The sequence below is a fragment of the Symphodus melops genome, assembly GCF_947650265.1.
Source record: "Symphodus melops genome assembly, chromosome: 12".
Classification (NCBI taxonomy): Eukaryota; Metazoa; Chordata; class Actinopteri; order Labriformes; family Labridae; genus Symphodus; species Symphodus melops.
The window spans coordinates 21,414,403-21,436,438 of record NC_136702.1 but is presented as its reverse complement, the minus strand read 5'-3'; the positions used below and the strand labels follow the sequence as shown (position 1 = coordinate 21,436,438).

The 22,036-nt window shown below is 42.1% G+C and overlaps 1 protein-coding gene across 2 annotated transcripts in view; it reads right to left on the bottom strand.

Annotated features, from left to right (window-relative positions):
• Positions 1-13,794, bottom strand: part of LOC306833221 (poly(rC)-binding protein 3) — a 62,370-nt gene extending 48,576 nt beyond the window's left edge. For both annotated transcript variants that reach the window (XM_079358351.1, XM_079358350.1), the window contains exon 1: positions 13,483-13,794. The gene's annotated coding sequence lies outside the window, so the exon portion shown is untranslated. The remainder of the gene's footprint in view (positions 1-13,482) is intronic.
• Positions 13,795-22,036: the final 8,242 nt, after the last annotated feature.

Here is a 22,036-nt window from a genome sequence, read left to right as displayed (position 1 = left end):
CAAAGTAATCGTGAGCCATTTGGAATCACCTCTATCAATATTACATGCATCTTAGTGTGTGTAAAGTCAGGTGAGGTTGTAGAAAGGAGGCTATAGATTGTTTGACTCAAAGTCTTTTCAAACTTTTGTTTTCGACTTGTAGCCACTAAAGATGCATTCAAACTGTCAGAGGCTAGTGAGTGAAAAGGACGTCTCTGAACAAATGTTAAAGGGTTCCTTCAAACAGATGCTGAAGGCTCCTCTTTCTGTAGATTTTATTTGTAGGATTTTTGCCTTCATTCAAAGGGAAAGGAAACTGGGAAGAGCGACAGTGGAGTATGCAGGTCGGACTCGGACCCAGGCTCAGAGGACTATACATTGGGTGCCCTAGGCCATCTACGCCCCACTAAAGTGTTCTTTTAAACAGATGAATGATCACGTGGCTGTCTCTTTTGTGTGCCTTCAGAAAAATCTTGCACAGCTGTATCTTAAATATGAGACAGTCTGACATTTTTCACCACTTTAAGGATAAAGTACTTGAAGTTCTCCTTTCGCGATTTTATTATTTGATTGTTGGGCCAAAAAAGCAAAGCAGTGTTGTTATCCAAGAATAGAAGAGACACAACTCCAAAACTGTCTTGCAGCCTGCGTTGGTTTCCTGACCCCTTAGCTAAATGGTAGATATGATGAAAGATTGTGTGATCTAACCACATAAATGAGGTCAGTGGCTAAGACCTTTCAACTGCACTGCATGGTGCTCTGATGTAAATGTGATGAATGGAAATACACATCAAAGGTAAATCCCTCAAGCGTGCATGCTTTGTGTAGCCCCATTTAAACAGTTCTGATTCAGGAGTATGCTCCTATATAAGCACTTAGGTGTAAGAGCCAATCATGAATGATGTATAGGCTTATAATGTATGGTGAAAGTGTGTGTGATTTGTCTTGTGTGTGTGTGTGTGTCAGGGGAGGCCTAACATCCTGCATTAAGCAGCGTTTGACATCTTCACACCTTCAGCACAGAGCCTTCCGTTTCCACGACGACACTGAAACTCTTTGATGTTTCGGAGTCTTTACCCATAATCCCCAAGGAGGAGGGGAAAAATGAAGAACCTCCTACATTTTGATGCATTTTAGTCTCTTCTCTGCACACGACTGTATGTTCACGACATGCAGAGTGAAGAGATACTCCACGATGCTTCAGTTAATATTCATGCACTTTTGTGTACATTTCAAACAATTCCCTGCAAGTAAGTCACTGAAATTCTCCAACCATTTAGGAGTTACAAGATTTGCACATGACAACAGCCACAAGCTGTAGGCTGGTGAAAGATGGGGGGGGGGGGGGGGGGGGGGGGTTATCATGATGTCATACGGCCCTCCCTCGCACAGAGCGACTAAAGCGAATTAGCCGATGGATCAAGTTCTATGAAATCTGTGTGTGCAGATCACACACCACGCTGGTTCAATTATCTGCTTCCCCTTTAGATTTTCCTGCAGGGAAACAGACTGTACCTCTGCTCTGGAAAATCTTTGCAACATGTCAAACAATCAAGAAAACATTTTTCCGGTTATTTGTCTAATTAGCATCACAAATCAGTGGTTTGCAGCTTCTAACATTTTCTGTAAATGTTTTTTCTTTTGACCTTTTAATGAAAGAAAAGCTTGTTTGAAGTTGTCTCAATTATAGTTTCCATTGATCAGTGCTGATCTCAACGGAGGATGCATCTCAAATAGACCTCAAAATGTCATGTAATGTCATCAGGTGACAAAACATCACAGAGAGGAGATGAGGAAAGGGCGTGCACGCAAAAACAGCAAAGTCTCGAAGGCAGGAGAGAGGGGGAGCCACTGTTGAACACTAACTGAGCAGTTGCACTGACACAGTTTCAGTATTCCATTAAATGAATAATAGAGGAAGAAGGATGGGTTAAGAGCATTTGCCTTTCCCTAAAGTGAAAAGAAACAACGACAGGGGGAAAAAGCAGTGTCCAGCGAGGCTCAGCTGTAAGGTGAGGACTCTTTGACAGTTTAAAGTTAATGCAGACTTTTTGCATTGTTTTGGTGCACCCAGGCCTTTAAATGTTACTCTTATAGGACATGATGGATTTCTTAAGTGGGTCCCCTGCGGGGGTCTCTGAAATTTTTAGTGATTAATGAATTAGGTTGTACATATGGGGAGGTGGAAAAGTGCAGTGAGGGCTAATGGGATTTTAAGCTCTCCATTTTCAGCCCTGCCCCATTTCATTAGGGCTGCTCTCTCACGTCAAACCCACCAGCTAAGACTCTGAGCACCACCAGCGGCAGCAACCCGGGGAAGTGTTTTCTCAAGCTCCTGAAGCGCTCGCCTCCTTTTCTACATCTGCTTAAGCACACCCGGCTGAGTTCTCGCTGACTTAGCATCCTCTCCTGCAGATGCTTCGGGAACGGCACAATAAAAAAAAAAAAAAAAAAAATAGTACAAAAAAAATAAAATAAAGACGACATTCAGGAAAAAGTGTGTCAGGGAAACAGGAAGCACAGCTGTACCTTCTCTCCTCTAAGATAGGAGGATAGAATAAGAAATAAGATGCAGATGAGAGAGACTGAACATGGAGGAATATAAAAAGATGGGCTTAGAAGTTCACAGCATGGTCAACAGAGAATAAGAAAAGGGAAAAATAAATCTGTATCTTAATTTAGTTAGCTGCTGCATTCCTACTGCAGTCGCTTAAAAACATTTTCTGTCAACTTTGTCTTCAACACTCCTCACTGATCATGCTGCAGGGATGGTTTCTATCTGAGGGGAATTGGAAAGTCTGTTGTTTCTTATTTAGTTTCACAACGCTACCTTATCATGAATCTATGGGTCCCTGGGTGGGTGTGTCTCTCTCTCTCTCTCTCTCTCTCTCTCTCTCTCTCTCCCTCTCTCCCTCTCTCTCTCTCTCTCTCTCTCCCTCTCTCCCTCCTCGTGGCAGTATAAGTGGTTGACGAAGGAGCGTAAGTCAGGTGAGGAAACATGTTTGAGCCACTGAAGTAAGTTGACCAACACTTGCTGGAGCTGAGAAAACACAGACCCACAGGGAGCTTGACTTCACCCTCTCACTATATTTATTGGGGCTTTCTTGGATTTTTCAGTGTTGAGATTCAGAATATCCCATATTGTTATTTTAATCTAACGTAGACAAATACAAAATCAGGACAATGAATTTGGGTGTTTTCTAATATTTTAATTTAAGGGGACATATATTTTGAGTGTTTTTGAACATTTATTTGGGTAACCTGAGTGTCTATTGACCCACACAATTTGAAATAAACCCATCCAGTCATTTGTTTGTGATGTGCATCATGAGTCTCACCACACAGAGAAAAATGCCTTGTTTAAAATGTTTTCAGTTTGTGACATCACAAGTTGGATTCTTGTAAGAAACAAGCCTCCCTTCCACTGATCTCTCCACCCATGGACTCCACCTCCAGTCTAGAGCAAAACGTTTGCACAGGTCCGTCCTTTTTATTGTCTCTAAAGAGGAGTGATGTCTACCGGGAAAGCTCAGGGGGAGCTCATTGTATTTAAAGAGACACACACACACCAAAACGTTTGTTCTGAGAGAGCTGGTTTCTACACAGTCACAAACCTCCTCTGGTGTTTGACTCATATGATAGATATGTTGACCACAGCACAGATTCATTTAGACCACAGGGGGACTGTTTAAAAAGGGGGACAGTGGGGTAATATGTCTTCTTTAAGTCATACTGCTCTTATCCTTGTTGGAAAAAAAACACTTTTTTTAAAACACCACAGTGGCTGCATGTTGAAAGAACATTTAAGCTTTCAGACAAAAGCTTTATTTTTAAGATGCTCGTTTAGCTCAGCCGTTCCGTCATGCGCCCCATGTGCAGAGACCCTGCGGTCATTCCTGGTCTGAATCCGACCCCGGACATTTGCTGCAGGTCTTTCCCCACACTCTCCTCTTACTGTGGTATTTTCACTCTCAGCTGTCCTATCAGTAAAGGCATTACCACATTATAATAATGATAACAAAAAGTTAAAAAACTAAACACATTTAACTGATTTTTCAAACTCAGGCCTGTGGAAGGCAGTCGAGGGGGAATTTTCTGCACTCTAATGTTGTGCATGAACATAACGTCAGCTGAATCTCTCGGTAAGCTTCCACTGTGTCGGTTCCTCCCTCAGCCTCCAGCTGGGACCAATCTGTCGGTCAGGTGTGGCTCAGTGGGAACAGTCAAGGCTTCACCAACCAGCTGAGAGCGCACTGAGCCCGGCTTACAACACGCTGCAACACCGAACACACAACACACGCAGCCTCTACTGCTATTATGGCAGCTCTCTGTTACGCCTTGAATGACATTTAGCTGGAATGAGGAACGTGCTTGATGAGCGGAGATAACATGAGTAGCCTTTATCATTGCTCTAAATGAATCTGGGCAGGAGAGCGGAAACTGTAAAGCTAAACACACAACACATGATTTAATGACAGAACAGCACCATGCTTTGAGCCCTTCTGTAGGATATCAGGCAAGCATTAAAGACCACTGGTGGGACTCTGCCTGTGGTCTGAAGTGTTGGACGACGCTGGTTAGTGCGAAACCAGCATCATACAAGAAGTTGCGAGAGAGGACCCTGCACTGTGTGGATTATGTCTAAATAAAGCTGCAGCAGTGTATGAATCACTGTGTCACTGATCCCTTCTGCTTCCCAGACAACAGGTTTGCCTTCTGCAAGCTGTCACTGGCTTTCCACTCTTTCAAATGAAGAATAAAAGAGAGAGCGAGAGAAATGGAGCCTGTGTGAGGGAGGGAGGGGAGTTGACGTTCATCACTCGAGTGCCGTGGCTTAGCCTAAGAGGCTTGAATAATCAGTATGTTAAGCTGTCAGGGTGTGCGCTCGCACCTACCACGCGCTAACAAACTCCTGGGTGCTTTTTAATCAAGCAAAAACGCTGAGAGGCAGCGGCGAGTGCCAAGAGCCCGAGCTAAGAGATGAGCTTTAGAATATCTGTTACACTTTCTCCTGACATCACCAGACGTGAATTTTCACCGTAAGCTGCAGACATGTCTGTTTTTTTTTCCCTCTTTGAAGAGGACACAGTCAATTTTCTGCAGGCATTTACTTCATGTGAATCATCACATTTAGAGTCACTGCTGCATATTTCTACAAATAGATTCCATTTACCGTGAATGAAGCTGTGATCTACATTGTTTTGGTGAAATACAGCTTACTGTGCATTTTTCATGACCCACTGCACTACATTTGAGAGCCGTCTGTCAGCAGCAGCTGCCAGCGTTGCCGACTGTCACACAGTCTGATTTTGATTTTGAACATTGATTATAAAATCAAACATGTCAGCTTTTTTCCGGCGTTGGCATGGCAATGTGGCAACGTGTCTGTTTTTGTCTTATGACTTAACTCACCCAAAGACAAACTAATTAGTATCTAACTATTTATTGCTCTTCGAAAAAAGTTAAAACTTCCACTGGCGTATTCCTCTTTTAATCAGAGGAAAACTTATAAATGAAGTGACAGCTGATTGTTGGCATTTAAATGGGTCTGATGTATAAACATCTGCTCGGTGTATACCATGGAAATCAGCTGTCACAGATGCACATACATTTTAATGTCCTTTGTACATCTTCACCTACTGTATGCCACTATCTTTTTTTTAATTTGGATTTTAAATGAAATAGTTTCCCTCTTTGAAGATGTGGGCGGTAAACCACGCATGTATAACACTCTGACACAACATGAATCTTTGCAGTGCAGTCGTTCCTGGTTTAAGTGCACACATAAGGCAACATATAGGTAGTGTTTAATAGTGATATGTGACAGACGTCTGCTCAGAGTGCCCAGTCATCTGAGAGCAGAGCCAGCGGTCTCACACGCACATTGATCATATGGCTCCGCCTCCTCCTCCTGTCAGAGCGGGTGTCAGTGTTTACAGTACACCACACAGGTAAAACTGTTTGTTCATTTCTGAAACTTGGAGAGGGGATCAAACAATAAGTGGGTTAGCGCACTTGTAGCAAGTGTATATGTAGCATCGGCTACTGTAAGTGCTGGAATGGTTGTGTCACTGTGTGCACAGATTTGTTTCTTCATTACAACAGAAGTCACAGAGCAGGAGCTCAACGTGTGTCTCAACTGACGTCTCGCTTGTCATAGGTCCATGGTGATAAAAATGGAGACAGTGGCTGTGAATCATACTCAACATAGTGGCTGTAAATACTCTCAAGCAGGATGGTGTTGAAAATGAAAATCTCCTCCAAGGTTGACTAATTTGATTTCTATGTGCTTCACAATGAAAGCCCCCTCTTGTTCTGTTCTTGGAACGCTTTTATTATGACACAGCCATATAAGAAAAAGTATTATTCCAGCAGCAACTTAACAGAACTCAGCAGAAGGGACTCAGTTTGTACATGTCTGCAGCTTTTTGTGGGGAGCTTGTTGATGGGGTGAATTAGTGGTTCAGATCAGTGAATCTTGGCCCATGAGGATCATTTAAAAATGGGAATGCAAAAAACAACAACTTTTAATCAAAGAACCAAAACATCAAAAGCTAAAAACACCGGAGAGTTTTTGTCTGTTTTAGAGGTGACTGCATCAATGAACCTTCTGTGTTGTGAGCAAGTGTTGAGAAAGTTGTGGGAATATAATACTTCATCATAGTAACATTATAAATATCTGAGTTTTCTTAATCCTCCTGATATTCTTTCAGAATGACGAGTCAAAACAGGTTTGTTCAAATGCAACTTCATGTAGGTTTCAGGAGGTGAGGAAACCGTCTCAGTTTGTTTTTTTTATCATGGCGTCTTCAAGTCTGCCTTCATGGAGGTGTTTGATGCATCCTAACGTTTCAATAGTCCCCGCCGGTCCTCACTACAATCTGAAAACATGTCAGAGGGGTTTGTATGAGACAAACCAACACTCCCAAAGCTTCAGATGAAAGATTGACTTATTGTAGAGTCAAGACGGAGCTAAAGAGCCAACTTCTGTCTCAACCAACTCTTTCTTTTTCTTTCAAGTGAAGGAATCAAGCGTGTCAAGTGTAGCAGCACGAGTGTCTACAAACAGCAACCTTTCAAAACAGGTGTACTTAATATGATTTTTTCATACTCCATATTGGATAGCATTAACCTTTGTTGTCCTGTTCATCCATTTAAAACAACTGTAACTATGATCAGACAATTCAATTCAAAAAACTTTATTTGTCCTCGGGGGGCAATTTGCACTGGAGTACCCAGACATAAGATAATTCAGCCTAGATTATAAAAGCAATGCTACCATAAAAGTGGTAATTAGGGGATAAATGATTAATTACTTCCAGTATTAATAATAAAAGACTTGCATCACAGCAGCATGATACTGCATGGAGGTCAAACATGCAGAGCGATGGAGCATATGTGGGGTTTCTAAGTGTCATTTTGCTGCAGGACGGTGACACAGATTTACCAAAAATGTGTTGCAGACGGGACTGAATCTCTGCAGAGAGGGTGGGGGGAGGGGGGGTCCAACATGTTGAGTCTGCAGGTGGGTGCAGGATTAAAAAAAAAAAACAGTTCAGCACAGACCTTTAAATAATTAATGACATCATATGTTGCAGACTTAACCAAAGTGTGCAGATGCTGCTTCATCACGAAACTGAAAAACAGAACAACAACATCGACTGGTTTCCACTTTACTAAGTCTGCAACAGCAATTGGCCACCAGTTCCTGCATTGGTATTTTACTGTAGGGTCTTTTTTTTAAATTTATCTGATTTCATATCAAAACCCATCAATCCAAAATACTCAGTCTGCAGAAACATGAAAATGTTTCTTTGCACTTAATAAAATGTTTGTCTAATGCTGTTTTTGATTGATGGACTATCCAATGCCAAATGAATGATCTCACTGACATTTAAACAACCTATCGCTCTCTGAACATTTCCCTTAAGTTTGTGTTTTAATTGTGTTTAAATGTACATCAGTCTAAAACCAGAAGATGCAAGTAACAATCTTAACACAATGCTATTTATGAACAGTGAAGAATTAATAGAAGCCTGCAGACTAAAGGCTAAAGCTGTTCATTTGTCCCTTTTCATCAATTTCTAAACCTGAAGCTGACAACATAACAATGCGCAGCACAAACACTCGTTCTTTAATAAGTTTGCTCATATCATCTCAGATTAAATCTAATAATCAATAACTGTTTGAAAACTATGCTGCATTTATATATACATGATATAATATATCATGTATATATATAATATATAATATGATATAATATGCCGAACTTCTATCTGTGACACAACTTCAATATGTTCAGTTAACCCTTTACATACTCAAAGTCAAAAGGTCCTACATAGAAAAAGATGAGGGTGATTAATCAGTCATTTGGACTTGTTGCTGAACTTTTCACTTCCGTATCTCACTGTCCTCACAAAGTGGAAAAAGATCCAACATGCTAAAGCACATGTCAGATTGATTCAAAGTCAGTTCCATAAATGAGAACATTTGAGCTCTAATCTCATAAAACAACAACACCACCACCGGTCTAATTCTTCCACAAACAGCCCTCTATGGGTATGCGCATGCTTCTTTGATCACTAGAGCTCACTTAACTCCAAGCCAACAATAACATTTTCTTGTCACTTCACCACACAGCTGGTTCTCTAACCCCCCCTGTATTAGCGGGTATAAAAATAGCACTAACACAGGGGGCAGAGGGGCTGCCTATTTATGACCACACTGCACCACCCAGAGTGATGCTAGGAAAGCAGCAGGGAATGTTAAAGCTCTGTTGCTGCTCCACCTTTCCCTTCCTCTCTATTCCCCCCCTCTATCCTCTGCTGATTGATCCCATAACCCTCAGCTAGCTTGAGTTACATCAGTCAGTGGCTTTGCATGGAGACAGAAAGGCCCTCAGGTTTCACATATCATAATTCTCCCCAATAGCTTCAGATTTCAAGAGGTGCTGTGTTCAATTCCAGCCTCAGGCGATGCCTCAAACCAACCCCAACCTCGATATTCTGCTCTGAATTATGACTAGGGATAGATTGTTTTTTAAGTTCGCAGCCCAGAACAGAGACGGAGAAATGCTTAGCAATCGAGTGAGTGCGAGAGATCAAAAACCGAGGGGTCACAGGAGACGGATGAATTGTTTGTGTCGTTTTCTGCGTCAGCAGCTGTGATTACATGCACACTGTCTTATTGTTAAAAATAAAGATTTTACACAGGCTGTCTATGATGTTGTATTTGCATGGCCTGACAAATCAAATTGGAAATGCTATAGGTCACGTGTGCAAAAGCAATGAATACCTGATGTACTTTCTTATTCCCAATAGACCATTTTTTTAGCAGCTAGTAAATGATATTCACAGTCATTTTAATATGCGAGTACCCTCTGTACTGGATACCTTGAAAATGATGGTTAAAATATGTCGCACACGGACCTCTTGGATCGAGCTTCTGTTTTCTCTTCAGTTGTTTGAGTCCTGAAATCCAAGTTCTGAATGAAACAAGTGATGGTAACGTGTAACTCCATTGCGAGAGCTGTTTTTAGTCTGCAGTAACAGTTATGTGGTCAAAACATTAAAACGTGCACCCTAATAGCACTATATGTAAGATAGGTCCATATGAGCAGATCAATAATTCTGGCTGTCTCAACAAATTTCTGGCATTGAGCTCTAATAGTAAACTACAGTCACGTCATAAAGGTCACAGTGATGGCAGATCTGGTCAGGGTTGTTTTAAGAGATTTCATCAAGTGGTTTGACAAGTCAAGAAAAAATAAAAGATGACAGACTAAAGTAATGTTCGATTGATTTAAGATGATTACGTTTCTGAAGAGCCATAGAGACCTATACATTATAGCTGCATGTGACTGATGACGTGATTTATTGGAGGAGGCCGGGATGAAGGGATCCTGTGACCCTGAACACGGGGGGGTCTCATTGAGGGTCTGAATTCAGCCTTGACTGCAGGCACTGAACCCTTGATAATTTCCTTTTCCTTTGCACAAGCTCAGCAGCCTTTAGATGCTGTGACTCTCGTCAGGTGGTAATCAAACAGATGATCACGTTCATGCATTACAAACCAGAGTGACAAATGTTGAGGAGAATAATGACTGCATCACATTCAACACCAGGTGTCATCTGACGGTATTATACATTCACTAAGTCCACTTAAAGGACGTTTAGGTGAACTAATTGTTCGAAAATAAGATAAGAGCTAATAAAATCTATGAATAATTCAGACTCATAAAAGTGTGACTCACTGGCAACTGAACTTGCTAATGAAACTTTTAAGTGCAATAAAAAGTTAAATGGATTTACTTTTAACTTTTAATGTTATTTTCAGACGCTGTGTTCACAATGAATCAAAACAATTGATAAATAATCATTTCCCTTATTTATCTCTCCGAAAAGATCCGACTGATTCGTAAAGCCTGTGCTCTGAACCGTCATATCTATTTACCAAAAAAACCTTTTGGCCTACTAGTGGCTGAAGATAACTCATGAGCACCTTTGTCTCCAGCTTTCATCCTGTAATTATTTAATCATTTACTTTTATTAAATGTGACAAATGAGTTCAGTACATTATTCCAAATGTAGTTTCAACATGAAACTCAAATTTACTTTATTAACAAAAGAGAGGTCATAGTGGGTACTAGACCAACAATCATTTCAGCCTTATGTCTACATCCGTTATCTCTGTGTGAGCTGCTAAGACGACAGACAGTCTGTGTCGATGGCCTTCCTCACTCTGAGCCAGTCCCTACCCCGACAACTCGGTGTGCCCCGAGCCAGGCCAGCGGGAGATCCGGAACGGCTCGAAGGGGCCAAAGCACAAAGGGCCAGCTGCTTGCAGAGCGTTGGCTTTACATGGAAGGAAGCCTGGCTGAATATACTGGATGCATGTCATCCATCTTTTTTACTGTGCGCTTGTTTCAAATGGAAATTTTCCACCATTCATAACTGATGAATCATATCTTCTTCATATTTTACACCTTTTCTCAATGAAATCTGAATAAAACAAAAGTCTGTCCACTCAAGTTTCACATACTGCCACTTCAGTGCTTCACTTGTCTTCCTTTCTCAGATGGCATCACACCTCCACGACACCGAGCGCCCTAAACTTGACGTGAGTGGCAGCGTGACGACAAAGTCTAAACCCGCTCTGACATGGCGAGCCACACTCATTGTCTGCATTAACTGCACACAGCTCAACTTAAGCTCACAGCGGTGGCTTATGAAGGCGTGTGAGTGCACGAGCAGGAGTGTGCAACCACATCCCAGAGGCTCATAAATATCTCATAGTACAAGGGATTTTACGTATGCATTCTTATGAGGGCTTACTCCTTGAGAGCTGATGTGCTGTAAGTGCATTAAATATGGCTGCACGGGAGCAGCTCGCCCAGAAGAAGAACATCGGTGCATGGAAAGCAACGCTAATTCAGTTTTCCCCCTTTTACTTCTTTAGTTCCATCCCTGTGTGTTAGATCTACATTCACCTGTAAACTAACCTTTGTGGATTAGGATTATTCCAGAAGATATGTTGCGACTTCAACGGGCGACAAACCTGATTTGAAAAAAAAAACAAAAAAAAACAAAGCCATGACCATACATCATTCTGTCATTCATCCGAATATAAAACGTAATTCAGAAACTGCACAAGACTGCTTCATGCAAGTCAGCCTGCCAAGTATGCTGTTATCGATCCCACACATTTTTCAACGTCACTTGTGTTTTTGTTTAATGAGAAACGCAACTTTGCACCCAGGGTGGACTTTTTTTTTTTCTTTTCCCGATCACATGCTCTTTGTGCTGATGCTCGTCGATTGTAGTCCGGGTTAAATATGAGGAGGGTGAACGGTTCAGATTTTGGATTTAATCCAGCTGAGCATCTGAGAGGAGCAGCACAGACAAACACTTCCATGTTCCTTCAGGAAGTGGAGACCGCCAATTTACATATCCTAATAAACCAAACAACCTGACACCTCAATGATTCAATATGCGAATGCTGCCAAAAACATCATAAATCCGCCTTTCAATGACATGTTTATGTTTAAAAACATCATAAATATGCAAAATGACGAGGCTGCTTGGAATTACATTTTGAAGTGTCAAAGGATGTCATTCTGTCCCTCAGATATTCCACACAAATTCTCAAGGCGGTCCTTTTGGGAAGCCTCCATTCCCATGAGGCTTTGCGTCACAGATGTTTTTTTTTTCTAAATTAGAAAGTCATTGTTGGAGAAAGAAAGGTCAAACTCCCTGAGAGAGAAGACATCCTTTTTTTTTTTTTTTTACTTGAAAGTCACAGCCAAGAAAACGTAATAAGGCTGCAGCATGCAAACTGTGTAAACATGCAAATTAAGATGATTTAATGAGAAAGGAAACCTGACGTGTGATTGGAGGCGAATCACGTTTTGTTCGGATGATCTGAAGACTTTAGAATAAAAGAACGTGTTTGCAGCTTCAAATCGGGAGTTTAGGTTCTGTTTACCAGTTAAAACAATGTTGTAAAATTATAACATCGGATTAAAAAACACCTGAATCAAGATAAGTGCCTCTTTAAAAACTCCACAGAATCAGAACAGCACGATTAGTAGATCGGCAGAAGCATTTCCACAGTTGTTGATGTTGTTGTAAGGTCCAATTTTCAGAAATGATAGTGGTTTTAAAAACTCCTGTCTGCCAGTATTGATGTCTAAAGCACTTTAGCAGTAGCTCTGTCTCCCTCACAAATACACACACATGCACTAACACATACACACACTCCACTTCCCCTTCCTGGTAAAGTACAGGATGTGCGGATGGAGACCTAAGCAGTTTTTCTTTCTCCTCGGCTGTTGCCAGGAATGCTTTATGGGCCATGTTAATATTGGAGTTCTCCTCCTGGAACGATTGCTTGATTCAATCAAGCGACTCACTGCCTTGTAAAGTCATTACACTTTGTGCAATGTCATGCGTTCTGGAGCCAGTGGACGGTTCTGTGTTCTGTCCCGGCATTAGGAAAGTAGCCTAGCGATAGCACGTGTGTTTGGTACGTCAGCGTCTATAAATAGCCATCACCAACTAACATAAACACTCCAAAAGAAATCAATTAGAGATGCTTTTTCCACGAGCAAAACACCGCGTGTTGTCCTCGTCAACTTGTGCTCCGAGCACAATTGAAAACCAAAAGATTTGACTCACTTTCTAACTGAATTTGCACGTTGAAAGCCGGAGGGTATGCAAAAGACAGGAGGAGATGAAGATGAAAAGATTGCGGGGAGCGAGGGGGAGGGAGGAAGTTGTTATCAGAGCAGAATATCAGAGGAAGATGAAAACGAGAGTGACCTCACTGATATCATCTCCTGCAACTGTGTCACTTTTCTGAGAGGGACAGAAGTGCTGCAGGGAAAACTTGAAATATGCATGCAGGGAGGACGGAGAGTGTTGGAAAACAAAACAAGAGAAGAAGAGTAGAGGGGCGGACAGAGGAGGAAGTACTTTTTAAAGCCTGAAATAAGTCCAGTCTTACCTGCTCAGAGGTGGGACGGAGAAGTGAGGAGAGTCAAAGGGTCCCGGGGTGGTCTGGGTGGTGGTAGGGGGTCTCGGTCTTGGCTGGAAGCAGGGCTGAAGGGTGGTCCAGGAGAGGGGAAGAAGGATGGAGTGACAGGGAGCAGGGAGACGGGGAGGCTAAAGGGGGGAGAAGAAACGCTGCTGGTCTCTCCCTCCCTTACTCTCTCTCTCTTTATCTCTTTTCACCCTCCAACACACACACTCTCACACACACACGCACAGGCTCGGAGGCAGACACCAAAACCCCGAGTCACTCAGATAATAGGCAGAGAAAGAGTCTTTACATTTACACGCTCTGCCACAGGGGGAGGATGGGGGGAGATCTCCTCCCACTCTCCTCCAGGCGACCAATGGGAGGCGGCTCAGGGGTGTCCAGGCAGCCAATAGAAGCGGAGGCAGCCGGTGCCTTGCCCCAGCCAATAAGTGCAGTAGCTCATATCCAGTTGGAATAATTACAATATGGAAGCAGTCATGAAAAGCTTCCCCCTTTTTGAAGGACAGAGTGAGCGTTCTCTGCAGCCAGACGGTGCGATTCAGAGCGGCTGCAGACATTACAGTGATTAGATTTTTGGGCCACTTAACCCCGGCACTGTATCCCTTCACGCTGCCCCTGCCAGAAACAAGAGAAGAAGAGGCTTCATGAACACATGACGCATGGAGCATTTTGCAGCTCAAGTGAATTAACGGGCTAATCTTTGAGTCTCTGAAGTGTCAAAGAGATGTTCAGAGATCCCAAAATTACGTCTCCAAAGAGTTTGTTTTGCACCAAAACAGAACGACTCTTCACTTTCTGGATTACAGTTAAATCTTTCTAATAAATCAGAGGGTGAGGTCTTCACCTGCTCTTCAGTAAAGTGTCAAGAGATAATGTTTGTTATGAACTGTTGCTATACAAATACAGATAGATCTCTGATATCTAAGAGACACAAATCCTTACATATGGAACGCTGTACCCAGAAGACATTTCACATTTCTGCTTCATGATTATAAAAATATGTAGTGGATTCTCAAAGTAGTTGACATTTAGTTTTCTTTTACTCATAGTCAGTTCATTGATTAATCATTGCAGCTCTAATGTGCAGTCTCTCTCTCTGTCTGTCTGTCTGTCTGTCTGTCTGTCTGTCTGTCTGTCTGTCTGTCTGTCTGTCTGTCTGTCTGTCTGTCTGTCTGTCTGTCTGTCTGTCTGTCTCTCTCGCTCTCGCTCTCGCTCTCGCTCTCGCTCTCGCTCTCGCTCTCTCTCTCTCTCTCTCTCTCTCTCTCTCTCTCTCTCTCTCTCTCTCTCTCTCTCTCTCTCTCTCTCTCTCTCTCTCGAGCAAATCATTGATCTCCTTTTCCTCTGACAGTACAGCCATGGCACAAAGAACAATTAGAGTCTTCATCGATTACGCCGATGGTTAATTACAGGCTGAAATATTTTTATGTTTTTCTCTGTAAATTGTCAAACTTGTCAAAAAAAACAACCCCTAACTATGAGCGTACATGTAATTCTTCCAGTAGGTTAATTTCTATCAAACACAAAAAACCCAAATCATCTTATTTGGCTGTTATTGATGGAAAGTCAAAGTATGGAATAGAAAAAGAAGAAGCTTGAAGCAGCAAATATTTTAAAATGATGTGTTGAAGATTTGCTGAAGACTTTTTATCAGAACAGCTTGAGAATGAATTCATAATAACTTCTCTTCAGATTCTCTCTCATTCATAAAATCAATCTGCTTCTGTGACATCAAATACTTTTAGACATTAAGCATTTATTATTTGCTTTGATTAATCTGACTATTTCATTATTTTCATAGCCTGAAAAAAACTTTTTTTTTTTTACTGTATAGCTGAGAACAAAATGACACCTCAGATTTTCTTGTCCAACCCAAAAATGTCTTTACTTTTCTCAATGACAAGGGATTTGAACCTGCAGATATTTCAGATTTCAGCACACAAAAACGTGATTCATCAATGTTTTTTCTCCTGATCCGATCGATTGGGATTGCAGCTCTAGTTCCCAGACTCTCTCACACTCACGTTCATACAAGCGCGCGCACACACACACACACACACACACTCACATGTTCACACACGCTAACACACAGACAAACATGCTCTCACACACACACACACACACACACACTCATGTTCACACACGCTCACACTCTCAAACACACATTCACATGTTCACACAAGCTCACACACACTCACGCTCACACACACTCACATGGTCACACACGCTCACACACACAGACACACACGCTCACACACATTCACACACACACGCAGATTCAAAATTTCACACGCTCACACACACACACACACACACACACACACACACACACACACACACACGCACACTCACATATTCACACAATCACATGTTCGTTCACACATTCACACACGCTCACACACAGTCACACACAGTCACACACTTTCACACATGCTCACACACATTCTCACACACACACACACACACACACTCATGTTCATACACACTCATACACACACTCACATGTTCACACATACTCACATGTTCACACACACTCACGCACACACACACACACACACTCACACATGCTCACACACATTCACACATGCTCACACACATTCACACATGCTCACACACATTCACACACGCTCACACACACGTTCACTCACACTCAAACACGCGTTCACACAAATTCACACAAACAAACACACACTCACGTGTTCACACACATTCACACGCTCTCACACACACATGTTCATGCACGCTCATACACACACATGCTCACACACATTCACACACTCTCACACACGCATGCTCTCACACACGCTCACACACATTCACACACACACACACACACACACACACACACACTCATATTCACACACATTCACACACACACACACACACACACTCATATTCACACACATTCACACACGCTCACACACACACACTCATATGCACACGCTCACACACACATTCACACACGCTCACAAACATTCACACACACACACAAACTCACATGTTCACACATGCTCACACATACATGCACACACATATACACGCTCACACACACTCTCACATGTTCACACACGCTCACACACACTCACATGTTCACACACACACACTCACATGTTCACACACGCTAACACAGACAAACATGCTCTCACACACACACACTCATGTTCACACATGTTCACACACACACACACACACACGCACATGTTCACACACTCTAACACACAGACAAACATGCTCTCACACACACACTCACGTGTTCACACAGGCTCACACACACACACTCACATGCTCACACACACACTCACATGGTCACACACGCTCACACTCGCACACACACTCACGTGTTCACACAGGCTCACACACACACACACACACACACACACTCACATGTTCATATATGCTCATACACACACAATCACACACACACATTCACACACGCTCACACACACATACTCACATGTTCACACACGCACATGCTCATACACACACTCACATGTTCACACATACTCACATGTTCACACACGCTCACGCACACACTCACACACACACACTCACACACACACACTCACACACACACACAATCACACACACACATTCACACACGCTCACACACACATACTCACATGTTCACACACGCACATGCTCATACACACACTCACATGTTCACACATACTCACATGTTCACACACGCTCACGCACACACTCACACACACACACACTCACACACACACACTCACACATACACATTCTCACACACTCATGTTCATACACGCTCATACACACATGCTCTCGCACACGCTCACACACATTCACACACACTCACACACGCTCACACACACACACACATTCACACACACACTCACACGTTTACATACCTTCACACACACTCACACACACTCACATGTTCATATACGCTCTCACGCACTCACACGTACACACACACACATATGCACACGCTCACATTCACACATTCACATGCTCACACACACACACACACACGCTCTCACACACAAACACTCACAAACATTCACACACGCACACTGACACACTCACACACACACTCACATGTTCACACACGCTCACACACACACACACACACTCACACACTCACACACACACACACACACACATGTTCATACACGCTCACACACACTCACACACGCTCACATGTTCACACACACTCACACACACACAGACACACACATGTTCATACACGCTCACACACACTCACACACGCTCACACACACCCACACATTCACACACGCATGTTCACACACGCTCACAGTCACACACACTCACATGTTCACACATGCTCACACACACACTCACACGCTCACACACACCCACAAATTCACACACACATGTTCACACACGCTCACAGTCACACACACTCACATGTTCACACACGCTCACACACACACACTCAGTCACGCTCACACACACTCACACACACTCACACAAACTCACATGTTCACACACATTCACACACATGCTTACATGTTCATACACGCTCATACACACACATGCTCACACACATTCACACACGCTCACACTCACACGTACACACGGTGACACACTCATACACGCTCACAGACACACACACGCTAACACTCAAATACACAGGTTCACACACATCTCTCATGAACAACACTGGTTTCAGAATAAAGTTCAGCAGGTCTTTATGTTGACTAAAAGTGCAGACAACATTTCCACGTCTGGCGTCATTTCTGCTAGACCATGACTCTGGCTCGCTCCCAGCTTCATGTGTGATCCATGGTGATCCGTCAGCTTGAGGAATGATAGGCACATCCTCATCTCACTTCTCATTGTGAACATAGGAAGTTAGAATGTTTAAAAAAGGGCAAAAGAGTTTTTCACTGCGCTCTTTTTTTGTGTGTCAGCAAAAAGCTCAGCGACTTGCTGAAAGGTACTTTTTTTCTTTTTTTACTTTTGAGGGACGGAAGGAATTCTCAGGGGCCACCGGCTGTGGAGGATGCAGGGTTTTTCTATTCTGCTGTGAAGCTCTTTTGGTTTTCACAAGATCCGTCAAAAAGCAGGGTTTACTGTAGCCCATATATAAAAAAAGATCCAAACGGTTTTTTAAAAGTTACATTTTGGGGCCTTTTGCCTCTAATGGATTAGACAGGAAAGGGTCGAGGTTGAAACAAGGACCATAGCCTCCATACATGGGGCACGCGTTAATCACCAGGCTGCACCCGTCTTTAAATCATTGTGTCAGGTGGCCAGCTTTCCCAGCATGCATTGGACAAGAGTTCAGGAGTATCTGCTGGGCGAGTGACGAGTCAGCATTTTGTCACAGAGTTGAAATAAATGGACAGATTAACTCAAACCAAGTGTATCATGTTTATCATGTACATGTGAGAGGAAACATGCAGCAGGGAGACAGTGAGTGTAAACGTATCTAACCTTTGAGTTTCCCTTTTCAAACATTGATCTGAAGAGATTTTTTTAACCCTTCATTTCACACAAAGACATTTAATGTGCAGCCTTGCTGGCTACATGTTTCTGAAAAATGGACAGCTGTTTGGCAATCGAAGACACGTTTCACTTACAGAATGTTCCAGAAATAACCACGATGTAAAAGTGAGTTGGTCCTGAAGGGAAACCTGAAACAGCTGATTTCCTCTTCGGTAGTATTTCAGAGGGGAAATGTTATGCTGCTATTTTTTAGGAAAGGAGACAACAATTTAAATGAGCCTCATTCCAGTGCTCTGTAAACATGATTAGTGTTGTATGTATGTTATATGTATAGGAATTATACATTTGTCTGACAAATGTTTTCTGATGACATTTTCAGTCTTGTGCTTTTTCTGATTGTCTATCAGACAAGCTAAAAGTAAAAAAAAAAGATGTGAGTTAAGTCAACAGTTCAACATCAACACCCTCGCAACTCGTCACCAGAATTAGTCAGTTAAATAAATTATCAACATTTTGGTGTTTGATGCTGGTCACTGCAGCCATCTGCCTCTTCCCACTCCACAACCTGGAAGCAAACAAGCACACGTTGTCTCAGTTAAAGAAAATTCAATATTTTACGTTAACCCACTTTAAAATGAGTCGACTGGGAACGTCCCTACAGTAGTTTTATTTCCTCTCAGATGTGCACTGCCTTGGACAAAAGCATCTTTCAAATGAAAATGTGGGATGGCCACAAATTGTTTACAGTGCCAGAAATGGACTTTCCTATTTCTACAAATTACTCTGGGTAACAGGTGAGAGCACTTCCCTGCCAAAACAGATTTTTTTGTCGACCGTCTTATCAATTTATCAACAAACAGATTTCAGTTCTACTCAGAGGCAAATGTATTACCGTGCTCAGAGCCAAATCTGATGTCCTTGTGCTTCTGTTGGTAACTGTGCTGCTGCATGTTGTCAGTCTGAGTGTTATAATCACACTTTTTTACTGAAGTAACATGAGAACATGTAGAAACATGCATCACTGTAACCCTGGACAGTCATCAGCTGCTAACGAGCTCAGAGGAAATAAAACACAAGTGTGTGATTTAACGGTTGCATGTGTGGAGCCTGTAGATAACCACACCCCCTCCCCTTTGATTGATGTCTTTGCAGGGGCCTGCAGATCAATGAGGCTGTCAATACCTGAGTGCATTATTACGTGATCGGATGTGCACGGCATCAAAGTGTGGCAACATAACGTCAGTTTAGCGGTGAGTAACATCACAAAGTTTCTCTTTATTTGCCTATTTGTCTTTTTGGTTGAGAGAAAGGTCTTGGGCCTTTCAGGTACTTGAGTCCTGTTAGTTTAAAGCAATATTAGATTTTGACATACATGCATAATTTCTAATCAGAAAATAATTTCATGGATATTCCTGATGATTGACAGGACTTTCCCCTTCCTGAGATGCACCTGTTTGTGTCTCCAGAACCCAATCATTTTATACTATAATTATGCATTACAACATGTCCATCTGCATGAATGTAGTCAGTATGGAAACCTGCAGTGGAGCAATCTATAGTTACAACAGGCCGGAGGGGTCACAGACTCCAAAGGCGACGTCGTAATTTACAGTAGCATAGACTTACAGAGCACTGCTGATACGAGCCCGTCTGCGTGCGAGTGGGAGAGGAAGCACATAAAAAATTCATTAGAAGATGGAAGGAGATGTCACATCGAATATGTAGCCAGCTGCGATGATGACCAGGGGCAGTGAGCTGTGTGAGCTCGCTGAGGTAGTTGTGAACTGGCACTGCAGACCCGACCGGGGGGAATTCTCAGTGACGCCATCGTCCCAAAACAGAGAACAACAACATCTTCTTTTTCTGTACTCGTTTTTTAATTTGAAACAAAAGGTCAGAAAAATACTGTATTTAGGATATCTTGGAGTAAAAAAGTGCATTGGTACAGTTTGTTTTCAAGAAGGTTCCATGTCAAGGTGTAGAAATAAAATAGTATTCTTCTATGCTCTGCAAAGGGATATTCTCATTCAGAAAAACAGACCTAAACAAGGCAGTTCACAGATCTAGATTAGATCCATCTGATGGGTAATGGTTTAAGGGAAGACCATCGGCATAATCCCAACTGTCACGATCTTTCCCACGTTGTAGAAAACATCACGTCCCTTCAAAAAAACATTTTGAACTGGACTCTAAATGTGAGTGTTGGTGTTTGCATACTTGGATGGGTTAAGGGTTTACATTTGTGTGTGGTTTATATCATGTTGACAGATGTCAATTAAAAAGAACGCACACAAGCAACAGCTAATGCTACGATATTTGTCCACATAAAGGAAAGAGAACGAGTATTAATAACAGAAAGCTAAAACCAGATGTCCTCAGTAATCTGAATAATGATGATAAATAAAATAATGATGATAACAAAAAATAAAGTAAAATAATGATGTAGTCATGTAGTCATCAGCTGAGAGGATATCGAGGGTTCTAAATAATCCCAGTCTTAACTCCGTTTATATCTGTCATACTTTGTATAAATTATTTTATTTTTACGAATAAAAGGCTTTGCAGCATGTTCCAGAAGCTCTGCAAGACATTTTTTATTTTTATATGCACCCTTATTGTGTTAATCCCTCAAATATTAAACACTTATGGAGAAAATATAAATAAAAAAATAAAGCTTGGTACTCAACTGGAAAGTAGCTGTGCATGCATGTGATACTCTGGAGAGTTATGATCATTGTTGTAATCCATATTGCGCCCCCTGCTGGTGACAGACAACTGCTAGTTTAATGCAATAAAACTCAAGTAAAATGTTTGACTGGTGAATAAATCAGTAATATTTCCAGATATCTTTAAGAAAAGTAGCCGATACTGATAGTCACTGGATGAGCTAAAATCAGCAGCTGTTATCAGCTTGTCAATAAATCAGTCGGGCTCTAGTTTAAAATGTTTACAAGCATTAAGAAAGACTGTAGAGATAGTGATCCATCTTTCTGCTTCTGTTGGCCACATAGAGGCACAACTATTATCTCAACTCTGTTTGGTAACAAGTAAAAACACTACTCACATTAGCTGGAAATACAGTTAA